At 42.8% G+C, this 19,072-nt stretch overlaps 1 protein-coding gene across 25 annotated transcripts in view; it reads right to left on the bottom strand.

Moving 5' to 3' along the window:
* PARD3 (par-3 family cell polarity regulator) overlaps nt 1–19,072 on the bottom strand; it is a 625,186-nt gene that overhangs the window by 568,855 nt on the left and 37,259 nt on the right. The gene's annotated exons all lie outside the window — the stretch shown is intronic.

Here is a 19,072-nt window from a genome sequence, read left to right as displayed (position 1 = left end):
TCTTTTCTTAGTTATACTCTTTTGTACTGTAAATTCGGGGTGGGAGGCACACAGAGAAGTACAGGCATTGCCATCAGACAAAACCGGGTTCAAAGCCCTCACTTCCAGGCGCTGTTCACATGAGCTTGGGGAAGTTGCTTACACAACTTCATCTGCAAGATGAGGATGAATTCCTCAATGAGCTGCTCTAAGTATTAAACGCATAAAAATACTCAGCCTAGTACCTGGCACATAATTACCCACCGAAAGGAAACAGTTGCTGTGCTGATGAGGACTAGGGTTAAGACAGCAAGAGCCCCTCAACTCCGCGGAGTAAGTTACTGAGTGCTTGTGAGACAGGGAGGTCGAGTTGGCTACGCATCTGAGACACGCAGTTCTCCTAACTCATTAATCTAATGCTTTTCCCAGTAAACTAAAAGGCAGTCATATTTCCTTAGAGAATAACAATTTATTTTTGTGGGAGATTTTTCTGTGGGACAAGAAAAACCCAGCTTCTAAGGTGCCCGTAAACTAGAAACACTAGTGGAGACAAGCTTAACCAGGAGAGAACAACCCATCTGCTAATCACAGAAGAAGTATATGATAAAGGCCATCTCCTTCCTATCCCCCGTTCAAACCTCAACGGGACAACGTGAAAATAAGGTATTCACGTCGGCTTGTGCAGACAGCATTCCCGACCTGGCAGCTCCACTAACATAAAGCAGCACTTTATATTATTTATGGATAAACTTTTAAGAAGTCATTTAAATGCCCCTGAAACCATAGCAAAAGCTAAGAAAGTCTTGAAAAATATATATATATGGTATTTATACTTTAAAGTATTTATACTGAAGCTAAGTCAGAGCTGATTGATATGAAGACCACTTCACAGTGTTTTATGGGGTCAAGTGTTATCACTGACCTCAAATACTTCTGTCTCTCAATTCAGTGGAATCTCTTTACAAAATAGCCAAACAAAATGCAAGAGGCAGATCTGACTTACAACAGACACCTGTCCTTAATTGGCAGTGGGATACTATCACCTGTCCACAACTGAACCTGAAAAGACTGGTATTCGGGAAAGGACAGTGCTCTGATGTGTGGCCGTGCACCCCATGTGCACGGCCAGGGGCTGTCTGAGGACACGAAGCCAAAAGGTTTCGTTCCAAGGAAGCCTATCGTCACTAAACCGAATACTAACAGAGACTGGTCTCAAAGTCAGAGTGGAAACGCTTTCTTCTTCTACCACTACCAATTTCTCCAGATGTCACATCACGAGTGGTCAGAATGGAAGAAAAGAAACAGAGCAGCAGGTAAACCCCTCCTGACACACCTGGCAGCTTCGGCCTTGCTGGCCCGGACCCCAGGGGTCAGTGCTCAGAACCCGACCCGGCTGGACGTGTGCACAAACGAAGCCTCTACTCTTCGCCCGCACCCAGCTGAGGAGCAGAACCGGATGACACGCTATCCCTGACCCAAGGACGTTTGGACTGACAAATGGAAAAACTAACCAAGACTGCAGGGCACCCTTGGGGAAGCTGGCAGCCAAGCTCCAGGCAAACCTCGAAGAACAGGTGTATTGGTGCCAACCGTGAACCACGGGGTGCCACATCTGCCTGACACACCAACTGACTTTACCTTACCTCTAATTCCCCCCCCACGTAAGGCCAGATCACTGCAAGTGAAGCTGTGAATGCAGTCATTTAAAATGCCAAAGGCACAAATATTCCTGAGACCTTACCACGTGGCGTGGAAGGTAACACAGAAAGTAACTCGCGCTCTGGTTAAATAATGCAATTGTAGAGTTTATGGCTGCCTATCAAAATACCAATCGGGATAAAAGTAAATATTTAGCTACTTACAATAGTTGTAATAGGATACCAGTCAGAGAATTCATAATTTTTAGCAGAGGATTGGAAGCAAAGTTTTCGACCAAGATGGAAAGCGTGAAAGGAAATGTTTTGATTCTCATTAATTTAGTAATAAGTTTTCTTCTCCTTCCCCTCCCTTCAATCTTAACCCACCTGAATGAAGTATACACACCAGTGATTCCACACCACAAAATGCAAGCTCCACTGAACACGGTTAAAGCATTTGTTTAAAGCATGTGGGCATTTTAGTTTCCAATCTACGAAATCCTCGACTGATCTGGGCTGAATTACTTGGTGGAAGTCTTCACCGAAAACAAGATTATTTAACCCTCCCTCCTCCAAGCCGCCACTTGCTTTCCAGGGCTAGTGTCTGAGCCCGGTTCCCGAGACTTCAGAAAACTCCTAGAGAAGAGGGAACATCCTTTGGGCAGCCCGTCCCCACGGGGCATGGCAGAGAGTGCTGTGAACTCTGAACTTTCAAATGCCTGGCTAACAAAATCCAAGAGGACGTTTGCTTCAAATCCTCTTCTATCTCTAGACTGGCCAATCCAGCCCGTGGAGAAGCAGAGAATCATAGACAGGAGAGCGCGCTGTGGGCAAGGGAGGCACAAAATTGACCTCAAAGTGCATGGCTGAAGTACAGGGAGAAAAAACTAACTCAAAGCCAAAAAGGGGCAGATACATCTCATCTAACATATGTTAGAAAATAGGCGTGCTTGTCAGGCTTACAGCATGTTAACAAAACAGATCGGCCCTGCTTATAATGAAGCCACTTCAAAAGTGGCTTCCCCTGAATAACATAAGGTAAAGTGGTTTTTAGGAAATTGTGGGGAAAACAAAAAATAGTTGTCATAGGTCAGACAGCATATAGATTTTTTTTTAATGTTGCTGAATCACTGACTTATTGAGAAATATACAAGCATCTGTTCACAGCACCAATAAAAACTCTTCCAAGTCACAGTGGCTATTTCTATAACCCCTGCTTTAGGTGACAACTTGTATCTCATCCCTTACCTCTCAAAATAAGCAAGTTCCTCGAAAACAAGGACAATATTTTATATTTACCTATTTTCTATGCATCCATATGGCTATACATGACATCTTCAAATACTTTATTAGCAATAAGGAATATTTTGTTCCAATGAATCTGTCCTTTTCATAGCATACGTACACTTGTTAAGAAAGTCACTGATTCCAAAATCAGGCAGACTTTCTTTTTCCATCTTCAACTAACATCTATAAATTCTAGACTTCTCTGAACAAATTATAAAGGCTAACCTGAAACCCTGCCAACTTTCAAAACTTATTTCAGACTGCATCAGATGACAGACAATCCCCTGAGCTAAACTACACACATAGGGACATCTCATCACAAATAATTTTCGTAGAAATAACCTTCCCCCTTTTAACAAATGGCCTTTATGAGTAGCTAATAACAGGAAGAGACACCTCAACCAACAACACAGACGTCAGTAGTGGTGAGACTATGGGCTGACTGCACAGATGCAGGACCACATGCCAGAAATCCCCCAAGTTTATGACCAAATTGACGATTTCGATCAAGGTGCTAGTGTCATTTTCCAAGGGCCTTAGAACAAGTGGAGTGAGCCAAAGACAAACGTTTTCATGGGCAAAGGAGGGACTGACAGCTCCACCAAGAACTGTTGGGTGTAGCACGAGTCCAGGTGCAAGGACACACCCTCCATAAGGAGCCCTCCCTTCAGGGAGGCTCAACTGGCCACTCATGAGGTCTTAGTCAGGGTCTGTCTGGGCTCCATGCTACTGTGATGACCTGCATCTTAGGTACTAACAACCTGCATCTTAGGTACTAACAACCTGCATCTTAGGTACTAACAACCTGCATCTTAGGTACTAACAACAACCTAAGCAAGCTTCCACGGTCAGCATCTGCAGCCACTTCTTAGCAGTTTTCTAATCAAATGCCTCCTAAGAATAGTCTCTCCTCGAGGATGTGGATGATCAAAGAATGGTCGTCAAAGTGAGAACTGAGGTGAGGGATGGGAAAAAGAAAACATCCCTCCCTAACCATGTACAACACGCTTTTTTCCAGCTTTCCCTTTCCACGCTGATCAACTAATCACAGAACAGAGAAAATGATGACAGATCAACAGGATCAAATAGTCACTAATCTCAAGATTCAAGACAGGCTGTGTTTACCTGCCTCAAAGGGAACAGTGAGAATTGTGCTCACTGGCCCCTCTTGCTCTAGGGCTGGGGGTGGCGAGCTTCCCCGTGATGGAGGAAAGGACCAAGGTCACTGTCGGGGGGCTCACAGGGGAGCAGCTGACTCACAACAAGATGTCAAGTAAAACCAGCAGAGAGACGGGAGTCCTATCTGGATTGACAGCCCTGGGCAGGTAAGCAGTACTCTTTCCCCGCCTTCTTCCCCTCCCCCTCCTTCACCTTTTTACAGACGATTTCTGTCCTTTTGAACCAATAAACTGTTTACAGTGCAAAGCTCCTAGTTTCTAGAGGACTGCCAGGTTGAAGATAGATGAGTACATTTCTAACCCATCCTCCTCTTGAAATTTTATTCTTCTACTTGCTTTTCTGCATAAATCTTAGTTTCAGGTTTTAGACTCAAGTCACAAAAAGGTACTGCCTGTTCTCCCAAAAGGAAGCTTTTAAACAAGATAAACGATATGATTTCTTGAATATTTGTGAAAGAAAATTTCCCTTTGACTCCTTTGTAGTGCACCATGTTAGGGGTTTTTGTTTTGTTTTGTTTTGTTTTCCTTCTGATCCAAAGCCATTTTGGAAGTCTACGATGCCATTTTGAATCCTTTTCTTTACTTTTGAGCCTTCATTTACATTAAAAAACTTTATCACTTCAAAAATATGTATTTCCAGAATGTTTGCATGATAGATTCAAATATAGAGATCGTGACTGAACTTCCTAACTGAACAACAGTCTAAACTAAAAAAAAAAAAGAAAAAAATTAAAGTTTGCATCCTCATACCACAGTATCTGGTTAAGGAAATTCACAGAAGCTGTGAGCTCAGGGACCTCCCCATTATCTCCTATCTTCTTATCCACTCACTGAGACTCTGGAACAATCTGTTTTCTTAAACAATATATCCTAAAAACCACTGCGAATTCCCCTGGACAAACTAAGACCATACCCAAGGTTCTGATCCCCACTTACCCTCGTAAGGGACACGTTTTTTCTGACAACTGCTGTAAAATACCCAACATGCAATGCCTCATTTTGCCCTTACACCTGGAGGGCTTCGCTGCTGGTGCTTCACAAAGATGTTCTAAAATTCTCTCTTTTAAGGCAAAGCCACCTTTTTACACATGAAGTTTTTAGGCATGAAATCTAATTTCCTAAACTGACTCCTTACTGTCAACTCAGTACGAGCCCACCTTGCTCTTTACTCCTAAATCGCATCTGTCCCCCCCCCCCCCCACTCTGTTAGCACTCAGTGTTTCTCTGTCATCCAGAAGCTGCCTAGACCATGCTGGACACATTACCATCATCTACATGGGCCACTTTAACAAAACCTCACACAACCCAGGTCTTAGTCTTAGCATTGATGCAGGAGGAGCCAGGCTCGGAAATGTCAGCTGAATAAAGGAAAAGAGTTTTAAAATCCCACCAACTGTTTTGGAATACCCACCAATTACCATGCACTGTGCTAGATGTTATTTCATACATTCTTATGAACCTCCAGCAAATCTCTCAAGGAAATTGGCATTCTCCTCATTTTACAGATGAGGAAACCCAAGTTCAGAGAGTTTAAGTAATTTTTCCAAGTACTGAAGCTGCGAAGTGACAGAACATCATTCCTAAGTCTCCCCACCACACTGCACTACATCTCACGCTCAACTGCAGGAGAGTAGTTTTGAAACAAAGGACATTAGAGAAGCCAAGTGAATTTCAATCAGGGTCACTGTTGAACCTGCAATTTCCTTTTTCCTCTGTCATGCCATGCTCTCTGCAGAACTATACCTAATGATGAATCATTTTGTCATTGGGGCAGCTAAGCATATGGACCTTCAACTTACAGTGTAAAATATGTACATGTGTTTTAATTTAAGCCCTGAGCTTGGATTAATTTCACTGTTACTCATTCACAGAAGAAAAAAATCCCTAAGAACAGCTCCCACCCAAAATGCAAGACCTGGAGAGTTCTAGCCCCGCCCCCTGAAAGGCACACCTTGGACTCTGGTGACAAAGAGGGCTTAACAACACTGGAAATTCCCCATTGTATAATAGGTGTGACAAAAACAGCAAAATTGAGTCATGACAGACTCAATTCTGTGTCAGACAGAATAGGTTATGTAAACAAAGGATACATTAAGGATGCTTTTGGATATACACTCACTGCTGCCCAAGAAGAGCAGAAAGGGAAAAAGAAAAGCTATGGAATCAGAGGCACTGAAGATAAGTGAGAACTGAAATAAACAAAGAGAAAATACTTTATTACTGCTTCCATTAATCAAGACTCAATACTGAGACCAGAAACAGGAAACCAAAGAAATATACTACTGCACAGAAAAGAACAGCAAGAGTTTGGCAGTGGATTTTAGTCACACTGTCAAGTCTCTAAACTTAGGACCTAAATGGCCCTATCACCTCCAAAGAAAAGCTAAGTATAAATGTAACCAATAAATATTAAGTGTCTACAATTAATAAACTTAATAGTAGATACAATGTACTCTTGAGAGGTGTTTCACAAGCAGCCCTGCTTAAGGAAAACATCACATCATTGGTTAGGATCATCCAGGTTATTTCCACAAGAGACTGTCATCTATTCAGCACCTCAGCAAAAAGGGAAAATAAACTTCTAGAACTTTCTGCCTCAAACGTTTCATTTAATGATGATACACTTAGCGATCAAACATTCCAAGTTAAAGCAAGTGAAAAAAGGGTAAAGAAAAAGTATCAGTCTAAAAATAGAATTGAGAGAGTTGATTTAAGCCAGCCAATATCACTCCTCACCCAAAACCAAGGCAAAATTCTTTTGAGCAAACAACATGTTAAAGCACACGGATTTCAGTCCGCATAATAAGGCTGAGGTTAAAAACTAATATTAGAGAGGAACTGAATGAAAGGTCACCCCCAGTGGCAACTCCCAAGTCACTTAGTTCACATATGAAATAAAAAAGTCTTAAGGTGTAATGTTTTAATATAGTGAGAAGCTCTGCGTACACCACTGAGCTTTCTGCTTAGAACATTTATGAATTTTAAAAATCCTTCATTTTCCTTGGAGATTTCTTTATTCATTTTCAGAAACAGAACTTTACCCATCAAAATCTTTCACATTGCCATGAGGTATTCAGGTTTCAACAAGTTCACTGTAATTCCAGGCTCCAGCAAACTATATATTATATAAGTAAACATAATGCAGGAGGCAGCCTCCAAACTGCCCCCCGCCCCCACCCCGTGATCTTCACCTCCTAGTTGTCAGGCCCCTGTGTGATCGCTTCCCCGTGATCTACTTTTAATGAAGAGAATATAGCAGAAGTGAGGGCCTGTCACTTCCAAATTAGGTTATAAAAAGCAGGTGGCTCCTGTATTAGGTGCTCACTCGCTATGGTGAGGAACTGAGGCCTCCTGCCGACAGCCACGTGAGTGAACCTCAGCAGGTTCCCCAACCCCACTCTCGCCTTCAGATGACCGCAGCCCCATAAGAGATGAGCCAAAAACCCAGCCTAGCCACACCATAAGTCCTGCCCCCCAGAAACGATGAGTTAATAAGCATCCAGGGTTTTAAGCCTTTACGTTTGGGGATAATTTTTATACTGCAATGGATAAATTATATAAATAAGATAATTAATATACTTTTTTTACATAGAGCTCATCATAGAAGAGATAACACTATTTGGGCATAAGATTCAACCAATCTTTTTTTTTTAAAGGCACAAATGTATTCAAGTATCTGGCCTTAGTGAAAAAAGAATCCTAATTTGGATTTATAATTTTTCAAACATTAAAAAAAAGTTACATACATATCTTAGTATCTAGGGTAGTTTAAAACTAAACAATTAGGATTTATTATTCTTTAACTCTAAGAAAATGATCAGTGAAGCATTTTAGAAATATAGCCAAATTATAAAATTCCTAGGAGATTTACAGAGGCAAATAATGGCACTTTTCTCCTACTAAGTTGCATAAAATGATTCAAGCATTCCTCCCTCAATGACACTTAAATGAGTAGATTTCCCTGGAGAATCAATGCTAAGCAAAGATACATGCCTTCCTTCTGTAATATCTTTGTAGTATTTTAAGCTCTTCTCCCTAGAAAAAGGGCTATTACTTTTTTTTAATAGTGCAATATGTAATACCTTTTATTTTTTTTATGTATGATACATATTTTTTTTAAATTTACTTTCTATTTAAGAACATGATGTCTTAAAGGAACAAAGTGCTACCACCAAAGGAATTATGGATGCCATGATAAAGGAACTAGGGAGGAAGAGGTCTCAAGGATGGGGCTTGAAAAAGTGCTTCCACATGTGTAGGTAGCTTTGTATACACTGCACGAGAACCCATGAGATGTATCCACATAACATATACATGCATATGTGCACACACCCACAAAACAGACCTCAATTTCACTTAACAGGTTTTTTTTTTTTTTTTTTTTGGCTGTGTTGGGTCTTCGTTGCTGCGTGCGGGCTTTCTCTAGTTGCGGTGAGCAGGGGCTACTCTTCTTTGCAGTGCACGGGCTTCTCTTGTTGTGGAGCACGGGCTCTATGAGCGCGGGCTTCAGTAGTTGTGGCATGTGGGCTCAGTAGTTGTGGCGCACGGGCTTAGTTGCTCCACGGCATGTGGGATCTTCCTGGACCAGGGCTCGAACCCGTGTCCCCTGCACTGGCAGGCAGATTCTTAACCACTGCGCCACCAGGGAAGTCCCAACAGGGCTCTTTTGATGCCTTCGTTTACACTCATACTTTTAATGACATTGAAACAAGTTTACCTTGAAAAAAGAAAATCATAAAAACAGAAATTTCTGTTTCTGCCTCTAACCCTGAAAGTCATCCAGTTCAGCCCAATAACAGATTAGGTCCCAAAACGCAAGAACACTTAGCAACCTATCTGACTAAACATTTTACTCTTGTAAAGTTTCTTTCCATCTATATGATACAAGACGAAAGCTCTTATGTTCCACAAAGCAGCTTTGATATATTAGAGATTGAGGTAGGGAAAAGTGATTTTGTTGCTGATGAAGAAACTGCAGCTATTGGCGCTGGGACTGGCAGGGCTCCGCACTCCCAGAGAACACGGGCTCTCACACCTAGCACGCAGCACACTTGCAGAGCACTCCATCTGTCCTGTGCAAACGCAACATACACCTAGGGTATATTATATTTTTAAGAAGAAACACTGTACGCCAGAACATCAATATTATCAGACTGGTTCAAACCAACACTCCATACCCTGAGCATTTTCTCTCCAATATGAGAACTAGGGACAGACCCCGCCACGAGAACTCACATTTCTTCCTCTGTCTTAGTAGTTCTCCAAGGGGAGGTACCACTCCCTGGCAGCATGTTGGAAATTCTGTTGTCACATGGCTGGGGCACTGCTGGCATTTAGTGGCAGAGGTCAGGGAAGCTAGACAGCCTGCAATGTGGGGACAGTCTCCCAGAGGGAAGAAATCATCTTCAGGTTCTGACGGTCCCACTAGACACTCAGATAAGTAACAAATTGGTTATAAATTTCTGATCCTTGAGCTTAAATCTGTCTTACACAGTATTTTGCCCAGTTTCAATGGCACTCAATATTGTAGGAATGCAGTGACCACGCAAATTGAGCGAAGATGGCCTGGAAAAGTTCAACTTCGACACACTGGTTTTCTAATACCTCTATTTAACATCTCTATCCACAAAAGGAATAATATAACACTCTGAGGGCAAAGACTCAAACCTAAACAAGATGTCCAAACCTATACTTTCTTTTTTTTTTTTTAATTTATTTTATCGAAGTATAGTTGATTTATAATGTTGTGTTAGTTTCTGGTGTACAGCGAAGTGATTCAGATATAGATATAGATATAGATAGATATATAGATATAGATATAGATAGATATATAGATATAGATATAAATAGATATATAGATATAGATATAGATATAGATAGATAGATAGATATAGATATAGATATATATATAGATATAGATATAGATAGATATATATAGATATAGATATATAAATATAGATATAGATATAGATATAGATAGATATAGATAGATATATAGATATAGATATAGATACAGATATATAGATATAGATATATAGATATAGATATAGAGATATAGAGATAGAGATAGAGATATATAGATAGAGATAGAGATATAGATATAGAGATAGAGATAGAGATAGATATATAGATTTATATAAAATAGTTTGCATCTGCTAATCCCCAACTCCCAGTCCAGCCCTCCCGCCGGCCCCTGGAAACCACAAGTTCTCTACGTCTGTGAGTCTCAGAAACCTATACTTTCAAACTAAAACCATCCACAGACATTACACATCCCAGGGAACAGCTGGCACAACCAGCGCCTTAGAAAGAGAAACAAAGCCACGCTGGGTAGACCACGCAGAGGTCTCAGCTGGACACCCGTTATTCAGATCTGGTCCTTCCTCCAGCCTCTCTGCTGTGCACATGGGCAGCGAGAGCTCTGACTTCTCAGATGAGGACAGTGCTGGTACACTAATGATATCAGTGACAGAGCTAACATCTCTGTGGTGATTATGAGCCGGGAAGCATTCTCACCACTTTCCACCCATGAACTCATGTAACCCCCGTTCAGTCCTAAAAGCAGTACTATTATGACCGCCCTCCCTCACTCCCGTTTTACAGATCAGGAAACTGAAGCACAGCAATGCGAGGTCATTGCCTCAGTCTACACAGGTCTCAGTGACAGCTAAATTTCAAAACCAGGCAGCCCACCGACAGCCTGAATTCAACAGATAATCTGAAGAATCAAACTATATTTGGTGAAATGACTTTTTTAGTGTTATAAACAGTAGTTCATGTTAACGGTGTGTTTATCAACAAATCGCCGCTTACCCAGTCAATCAAGACATTGGACTTGCACTCCAATAAGCATGTGTACTAATCAATACTGAATTACTTATGTTTCATTCGTCATATTTTATCAGACTTGTTTGTAAGGATCTATGTAGCCCCTTAGCAGGGAAAATCACCCAAAGCTGAAACAAGCAGGTCAGAAGTAGGTATCTGTCAAGGGAAACACCTCAAGGTACAAGAGCAGATTAAAATGCTCTGATTCCACACAGACATCTGTTCTGCCATAAGCGACCATCTGCTTCATATCCCAGACTGCAAAACACTTCAATAGGAAGTGTCAAATCTGATTCCTAATCAGGAAACAATTATCTACATTTGCTACCAGCCCCAAAGCTGATCCGAAACTCCTGGGGCAAAAGTTAATGGAAAAACCGTAGTACAGGTACATATTCTAATGAGATGAGATATTGGCCAAGATTCCTACCAGCTGTAATATTTTAAGTAATTCATTGACCAAAAAATATACAACTGAAGAGGTAAGATGAGAAATGTTGAGAAATTTTCAGAGGGAAAAAAAAAAAAAGCAGTTTGGGAAACAAAGACCTTCAAGTGAAAGGTCCAGTGGGCCTTCAGCTGCTGGGCCAGGAACTTGGGTGAGCAGGGGGTCCCCAACCCAAAGGCACAAAGACAGACACAACCACACCCACGGTTAGAAGGCACTTTTAAGAGAGAGGATGACTTTCAGGGGTTCCGAAAAGCAAGCACTAGAGCCAGTTAGGATGTGAGGAAAGGCTTTTATCGGGGAGACCCACAGAACATTGAGTTGGACCCCAAAGACTCAACAGGTCCTCATCGGGCCCCCTGTGGAAGGAGGCCCCCAGGCTGCAGGGCACCACAGACAGGGCGCTCGTGGGACGCTGGGCAACGTCATGCAGGAAGACGGTGCAGGAAAGCTGATGGGGCAAACCGAAGATGGGGTGACAGTCCGCACTTGTTTCCACGGGCAACACAGAGCCTCTGGGGCTCACTCAGCACCTCTTACAGGCCAGATCCTGGGGGGACGGCACAAACTAGGAAAACCAAGTGCTTGTTATTACAGAGCTTGGATTCTAAGGGGACAAAACGGAATCAAAGATGTAAGATGATTTCATTTGGGAAGAAGGGTCCTGAAAAATGAAACAGGACAAGGAGATAGAAGGGCGGGTGGAGCCCAGAGGCTGGTCAATGCCACACCTTGCTCCTCTGGGCACAGGGAAGCAAGGAACAAACGCAGCTCTGGGAGCCTGAGTGACAGACAGGCCCTCGAGAAGTGCTCCTGCCCACCTGAGCGTCCCGAGAAAGTCAACCGGTTCCGTGTCTTTTTAATTCAACCTCAATGAACTGAGCTAATGAGAGGTGACCAGTAATGGCTTCTTGTTACTACAAGAAGAAGCGTCTTGAAGAGTGGCCTCCAGTTCTCTTTGGGGTTTTGGTTGACAAACACGTCCACTCCTGCTACTGTTGCAATCCAAACACTGCTGGACACAAGTGCAGCGGGGGACACCCTCCCTTGGTAAAGTTCCAGGAAGCAGAGGACAACAGCAGACTTTTTCGTTATTATTTCTGAATAAATTTAGCAAAATTTTTAAAATGATATAATTCAGTAGATAAAGGTGAAATGAAGCCTTACTTTCATAAATGTTGGTATGCTGGCGGGACTACAAAATAACAGCCTTTCTAAAAAGCAACATGGCAATATAGACAGTTTGTTTCCTTTAACCCAATAATTCTTCTTTTGGAATCTAAAGACAATATTGGATACTTAGAGAAGTATTTACATATAAACAAGCTCGGTGCAGGGTTATTTATAAAAACAGTTTAAATATCTAGGAAGAAAAGTTATGTAAATAGTATATCCATACAAAGAAATATGTAAGCCATTAAGAATGTTTAAAATAATATTAATAGACGAAAACATTAATGTGTTTTTAAAGTAGTAAATAATCATCTTAGTGTGACCTCCAAATTCATAAGAATATGAGAGAAAAAAAAGATGAAAATACAAAACGTTAAGTGATGAGATTCCAATCTGTCTGTAAGAAGCATGAATTTGTTTTTTTAAAAGCACACGCAAATGTTTTCTTCTTTGAAACTCTTTCCCAACCTCGTCTCCTTATGTTGCCAGCTCCATTACTCCACTGGACTTCAGTGCTCGAAGGACCTTCCAAGGTCCAAGTTTACCACATACAGACCTGAAACTGTCTCTCTGAGAGCATCACCACCGAGGGAAAAGGGAAAGGAGCCCTGACTTGGCCCTCGTGCACCTTTATTCTCAAACAGCTTGGTCCCTGGCTCCCAGCCCTGGCCGCAGCCAGGCACACATGCCACCACCTGTGAGCACAGTTGGGGTGTGGCTCCAGCCGGGCACCGAGACAGAGCTCTGATGGGTGTGACTCCCTTAGTTCTAAACAGGTAAATACCCAGTTCTCGGCGCTGAGCTCGAGCTCGCCGTCAACCTCAGTGCTCAGCCCTCACTGCTCACCAACCTGACAACACGCATGTTCACCACCTCCCTTTCCCAGCCTTCCATCAATCAATTCAATAAACTCCCTCGACGTCTGCCTCCTGCCAAAGCTGAATGAATTCCATCATCCCACCCGATCTCGATCTCAATTTGACGTCGCCGTCAACAAACCCTGACTCCCCATAGAAACAAGCTGGCCCACTTTGCGCTCCGAGGTAGGCGCTGCAGCCGTCCGACAGGTGTGGGGCTCGGCTGAATCTCAGGACCGACCGCGTGCTCTGCCAGTGACCCTGCACACCGCAGCCGCGGCCGCAGCTCTCGGACCACCACCCTGAGCCACTCTGTCACCACTTACTAACCCACCTCTACAGCCAAGTTCTCACTTAAAAGACAGCTTTCAACTGGTTTAATTGAAAGCCCCTGAACACAAAATTCGGCATCACCGAAGGACGCAGCCAGCCCTGCATTCATTCTGACCCCCTCCCACCGTACTCACGTTTATGCCTCCATCCGGAAGGAGCCAGTCTTTAAACTGGTGAACGAGAGCTGGCCCACCTCTTGTCCACCCTCCGAAATGTCATCAACTACTCTTCAGCTAGACTGTGCCTGGACCATGGACGCCCTCCTGTAAATGTGTGGGCTCTGCATTTGTGTGTTCCGCTACCATTTCAGTGACAGCCCCTCGAAGACCAGCACGTGACTAACGTCTACCGTGTACCCGTCAATGCTTCACACGGCACTGCGAATCCTATGAGTGCTTTAAAAGAATCTATCCGAGGACTTCTCACAAGCATTGAGGTATGAAAATGAAGAGGCCATCAGCGCCCTTCCCATATCCTCTGATATTCTCTGGGTGACCTCTAAGCCTCACTCTTCTAATCTATAAAAATTAGGCAGGGGCTGTCACAACAGTCTCTACCTCCCTCATATATTGCAGCTGTTTGCATATATTCCAGCAATTAACAATAGTTCAACTTACTCCCAAAAGCCCACCCCAACTGCACTGTAGGTGCGTATTAGTTCCTCCGTTTATTTGACATCTGTCAAGCACATACACACCGGGGCGGAGGATGAACAGGACCTATGCTCTCACGGAGTCCACGGTCTGATAAGAACACAAGTGGTTAAGAATGCGTATAACAACGTGTTACAGTATAACGCCACTGGAAATGCGATGGGATCGCTAAAGAACAACAGGGCTGGGTGAGCGAGGGTGAGAAAGAGGCAGAGTAAGTGTGTGTCTAAGGAGGAGGCGGGAGGGGACATTTGGGAAGGATGGGTTCGGTCAAAAAATACTGCTTAACCAAACGCTGATGGAGATTAACTGAGGAAAACAGAAACAACAGAATTAATTGCTCTCTTCTCCATTAAAATACTTCAGCTCTAAAAGGATTATACAAATGAAGAGACCTCAGTGTTTCTCAGTTCTCCCATTTGAAAAATAGAACAATACTTTTAGCACTTTACATACCATGAGAAAGCAACCAAAATGCTCCAAATAACTCAAAGGTCTTTAAAAAAAAATAGGTTATACATCAGCACCGTCATTAACCCTGACAGACTGATTACTGAGACTTTTAAAGAGTTACATGAGACAAAAGTCTTTAGGGTCAATTTTTTCTCTGTATAAAACCGTATCCAGTGTTCTTCAGTTACACTTCTATGCACTTCGCACACGACACCCCACAACCATTCCACACTCCTGAGAATGACAACTCCCTGCAACGTGCCTTCTAATTAACATGGGGGACACTAGCCTCAGCAGCACGATTGCTGCCAGTTATTTTCAGAGAGCGCTAGCTCTGCTCCAGCACATCCTCTTCCTAGACTGACAACATCCATTTGTGTCTGAAATTGGGTGTGAGGCCTAAGTGCCTCTTTACGTAACCCCCCAGCTGCTGAGTCTCTGTGGCTCTTTTCTAAGTGGCATTAATTCAGAATGAGGAAGGGCGGGGGCGGGGGGGGGGGTTCCCTGCTCTGATCCGCCCTTACTACCAAAGCCAGCTTTATCTTATTAAAATACAGCCCCAATCACTTAGTTCCCCGGCTCAAAAACTTTCAATGGCTCCCAATTACTTCCTAAATTATCAGCTGATGGTCCGACATCCAAGACCCTCTATTACATGACGCCATTTTTCCGTCTTGTCTGCCACCTTACAGCTACATTATTCCGCCAAATATTCCCTGCACCTCAGACATGAGCCATCCTGTCACCTCTGTGGCTTGCCATGCTGTCCCAGCCAACATGCCCGCATACCTGCTCTTCTATTAAGATCCATTCAATGCCATCTCCCCTCCAACATCTTTCCTGGTTATTCAACCAGTGATCATCTCTCATGCCTTTGAGCTGCAAAAGCACTTTCTCCCTCTGATTGAAACTATCCCTTTTGGCCTGGTACTCCTGAACTAAGCTTATACCTCTAGCCCTGAGCTAGCCTATAAACTCCCTGAAGACAGAGCTTTGACATCTGACTCATCCCATCACCTCTGCTAAGCACCCTGCACAGAATGGCTTACCTGGACTTGATAAAGCATCCTTCACCCAACTTTTCATTACAGAGGCCCTGAGTGTCAGGAGGAACAGCTTGTAGGTAAAAGAGAGGCACAGACGTTTTTGAGCAGGTGCATCACAGGATTGGAGCTCACTCTCAGAGGAGCAGGGTGGCCTACCAGAGTGGAAAGCACTAGACTGGGAGTCCAAACTCGCCTGCCACTTACCAGGTATGTAACTGCGGACAGATGACTCACCCTCTGGACCACAGGAACCTAACCCAGAATGTCTGTTTTGAGAGTAAATTAGAGGGGACGAATAAACTGCATGTCAAGTTCCAGTTTCAATGTCCTAGTGGTGGCGCCTGCAGTGACTGAGGTTACGTGGGGACGCCCGACAGAGAGCATACGACCTGTTCTCAGGATCCACCAGACTGGAAAGCTGGGGTAGCAAGGAGAGGCCATGGATTTGCCGTGACCTTCAAGGTCTAACATCACTGGATTTGGGGAGTTTTTGTGATATTCCTCTGGGAACTCAAAACCCTAAAAGTCTATGAGGTTGTTCTGGACTGAAGTGTTCCTCTGGGAGATGAAAAGGAGGGAAAGGAGGGAGGGAGGAAGACCTGATATTAAAAATCTGTCACTGTAAAACATGTGAGCATTCACGATTTTCCTCAAGAAACTACACATAAGTAAATTCATAATGGTTTTTAAAAGTTTGTACTCCTTTCATTAAAACGTTCCAGGATAAACAACAAGGTCCTACTGTATCGCACAGGGAACACTATTCAATATCCTGTGATAAACCATAATGGAAAAGAATATGAAAAATAACGTATATATATGTGTAACTGAGTCACTTTGCTGTACAGCAATAATTAACACAACATTGTAATTCAACTGTACTTCAATAAAAAATAAATTTAAAAAAAACACGTCCTGGCCTCTGAAAGCAAATGTGGAAACAGCACAGCAGTGCCGAAGCCATTCACCAGGGCAGGTACCCCAAAGGCAGGCACAGCACAGCTCTGCCCATCCCAGCTATTGCACTTAGTATCACTCAGCCTCCTGGGCTCATTTTCTGGGGACAACAGCAATAATCGCACCCACCAGACGGGATCGCTGTGAGACTGACAGGATCCCCCGTGTGTATCACTGTGCCTGGCACATGGGCGTGCGCCATGGACATTTGCTGCTCCCATCACCACCACTATCAAGATGGTTGCCGTGCAACTGGCAGGGTACATCTGTCCTCATGTTGTTAGCGCAAAACAATCTGCTAAAGCAAAAACTAATTACACAGAACTGAGAAAGAAAAATAACGTCAGCCAGTCCCACCCATGTAAGTCTTACAAACACTTGCTGCCTTTTTTTTGTTGGTGGTGTCTGGTTCTAATGCCAGCCAAGGAACAGTTTTCACTGCCTCTTTCAATTCTGTGGTGTATCTCATGAAGCAATAGGTGTTTAGGCAAAGACACACACATGCCCAGGCTGGTATATTTAAAAGAACCGATCTGATAGAAATGAATGCCCTGTCCTTTCAGGCAGAAACAAAGCAGTTTTTCCACGGGGTGAGCTCAGACCTTGTTTAATGGAGCTTCACAGAAATAGAGCAAATTAAAATGACACTATTTCCTAACAGCTCACAGGATAAGCCAACAAAGGTGGGTCACGCCTATAAACAAGTTCAGGTCAGCCCTTGACAGTGGTAAGAAGTGGAACCAAATACCAAGGAAGTTTTTCAATCTGGAAGGCGTGACTGCCTTTATTACTCCCGACTAGCAAAGCACAAGGGCGCGCCTCTAAGGGTTTCTGCTTTTTCCAACAACTCTGTAATGCCTTGATCCGGTCTATAGCAGAAATATACCCATCAGATTATAATGCCTGAATAAAATAGACACTCAGCCCCGTGTGAATCTAATGAATAAACCAAGGGAATAGAGTTGGATATAAACAGGATCCGAAGATAAAACCAGATTTTGCATGGTGCATGTTACCAGGTTTGAAGCCCATCCTCTCAAGGCAGCTAATCTTTCACACCCTCTGGGTTGGGGCAAAATTCCCCCCATTTGCTATTGAAGCAGTGGCTAAAGCAGTTGGCAGGCAGGCTGGTCCATGAGCAGCTGCCATTGCCAACAGAACTGGAGTGGCAGGAATGTCTTCACTACATTTAACGTATGGATACATATTGTTTCGTTGTTGCCACTATGAGCGGAGGACACTTACAACTTGAGCCAATAACTCTTTACAGCCAGGATGAACGTAACTACACTAGATGTTTGAACAAAGGAAATTACACTAAAGTTGGCAAAAACCAAGTTGTTCTCTGAGAGATTCAATTATATTAAAAATGTGAATGGGAAATCATCCAAGTGATTTTATTATCAGAACTTCAAAATGTTTTATTTCCTTTTCAGAAATGGATCTACAACTCCACATATCAAGAACATAGTTCAAGTTTTGACATGCACATCCTTAAGAATTCTCTTTTTTTCTTTTAAATCAGTTTGTACGCTCGTTTATAGTGAATGCTTAATTACCCATGATTCTTTTTTAAATTTTACTTATTTATTTATTTGTGGCTGATTCTTTTTTTTTTTTTTTTTTTTATTTATTTATCTATGGCTGCATTGGGTCTTCGTTGCTGTGCATGGGCTTTCTCTAGTTGCAGCAAGCGGGGGCTACTCTTTGTTGTGGTGCACAGGCTTCTCATTACGGTGGCCTCTCTTGTTGCAGAGCACAGGCTCTACGCATGTGGGCTTCAGTAGTTGTGGCTCGCGGGCTCTAGAGCACAGGCTCAGTAGTTGTGGCTCACGGGCTTAGCTGCTCCGCGGCATGTGGGATCTTCCCGGACCAGGGCTTGAACCCATGTCCCCTGCATTGGCAGGCGGATTCTTAACCACTGCGCCACCAGGAAAGTCGAAGAATTCTTAATACAATAAAAAACAGATATCAATCTAATAAGGTCAGCCTTTTTAAGGTAGGCTACCAATACATTAAAATATATATATATATAATATATGTAAAATATATATATATAATATATATATATAAAGTACCTCAAATGTTAGCAATTAAGCAATAAACAGATAAGTTTTTCCAAAACACACAGGCAACTCAATGAAAATGGATGCTAGAAATTGGACTAATTTAATGCTTTTGTAACCTGTTTTTTTTAATTGATTTCTCTATATTTCCCTTTATTTAAAGTGCCTATTTATAGA

The sequence above is a fragment of the Balaenoptera borealis genome (assembly GCF_965194805.1).
Source record: "Balaenoptera borealis genome assembly, chromosome: 3".
NCBI classification, from domain to species: domain Eukaryota; kingdom Metazoa; phylum Chordata; class Mammalia; order Artiodactyla; family Balaenopteridae; genus Balaenoptera; species Balaenoptera borealis.
The sequence above is the reverse complement of the archived record's forward strand: the minus strand, read 5'-3'. Positions and strand labels throughout refer to the sequence as shown.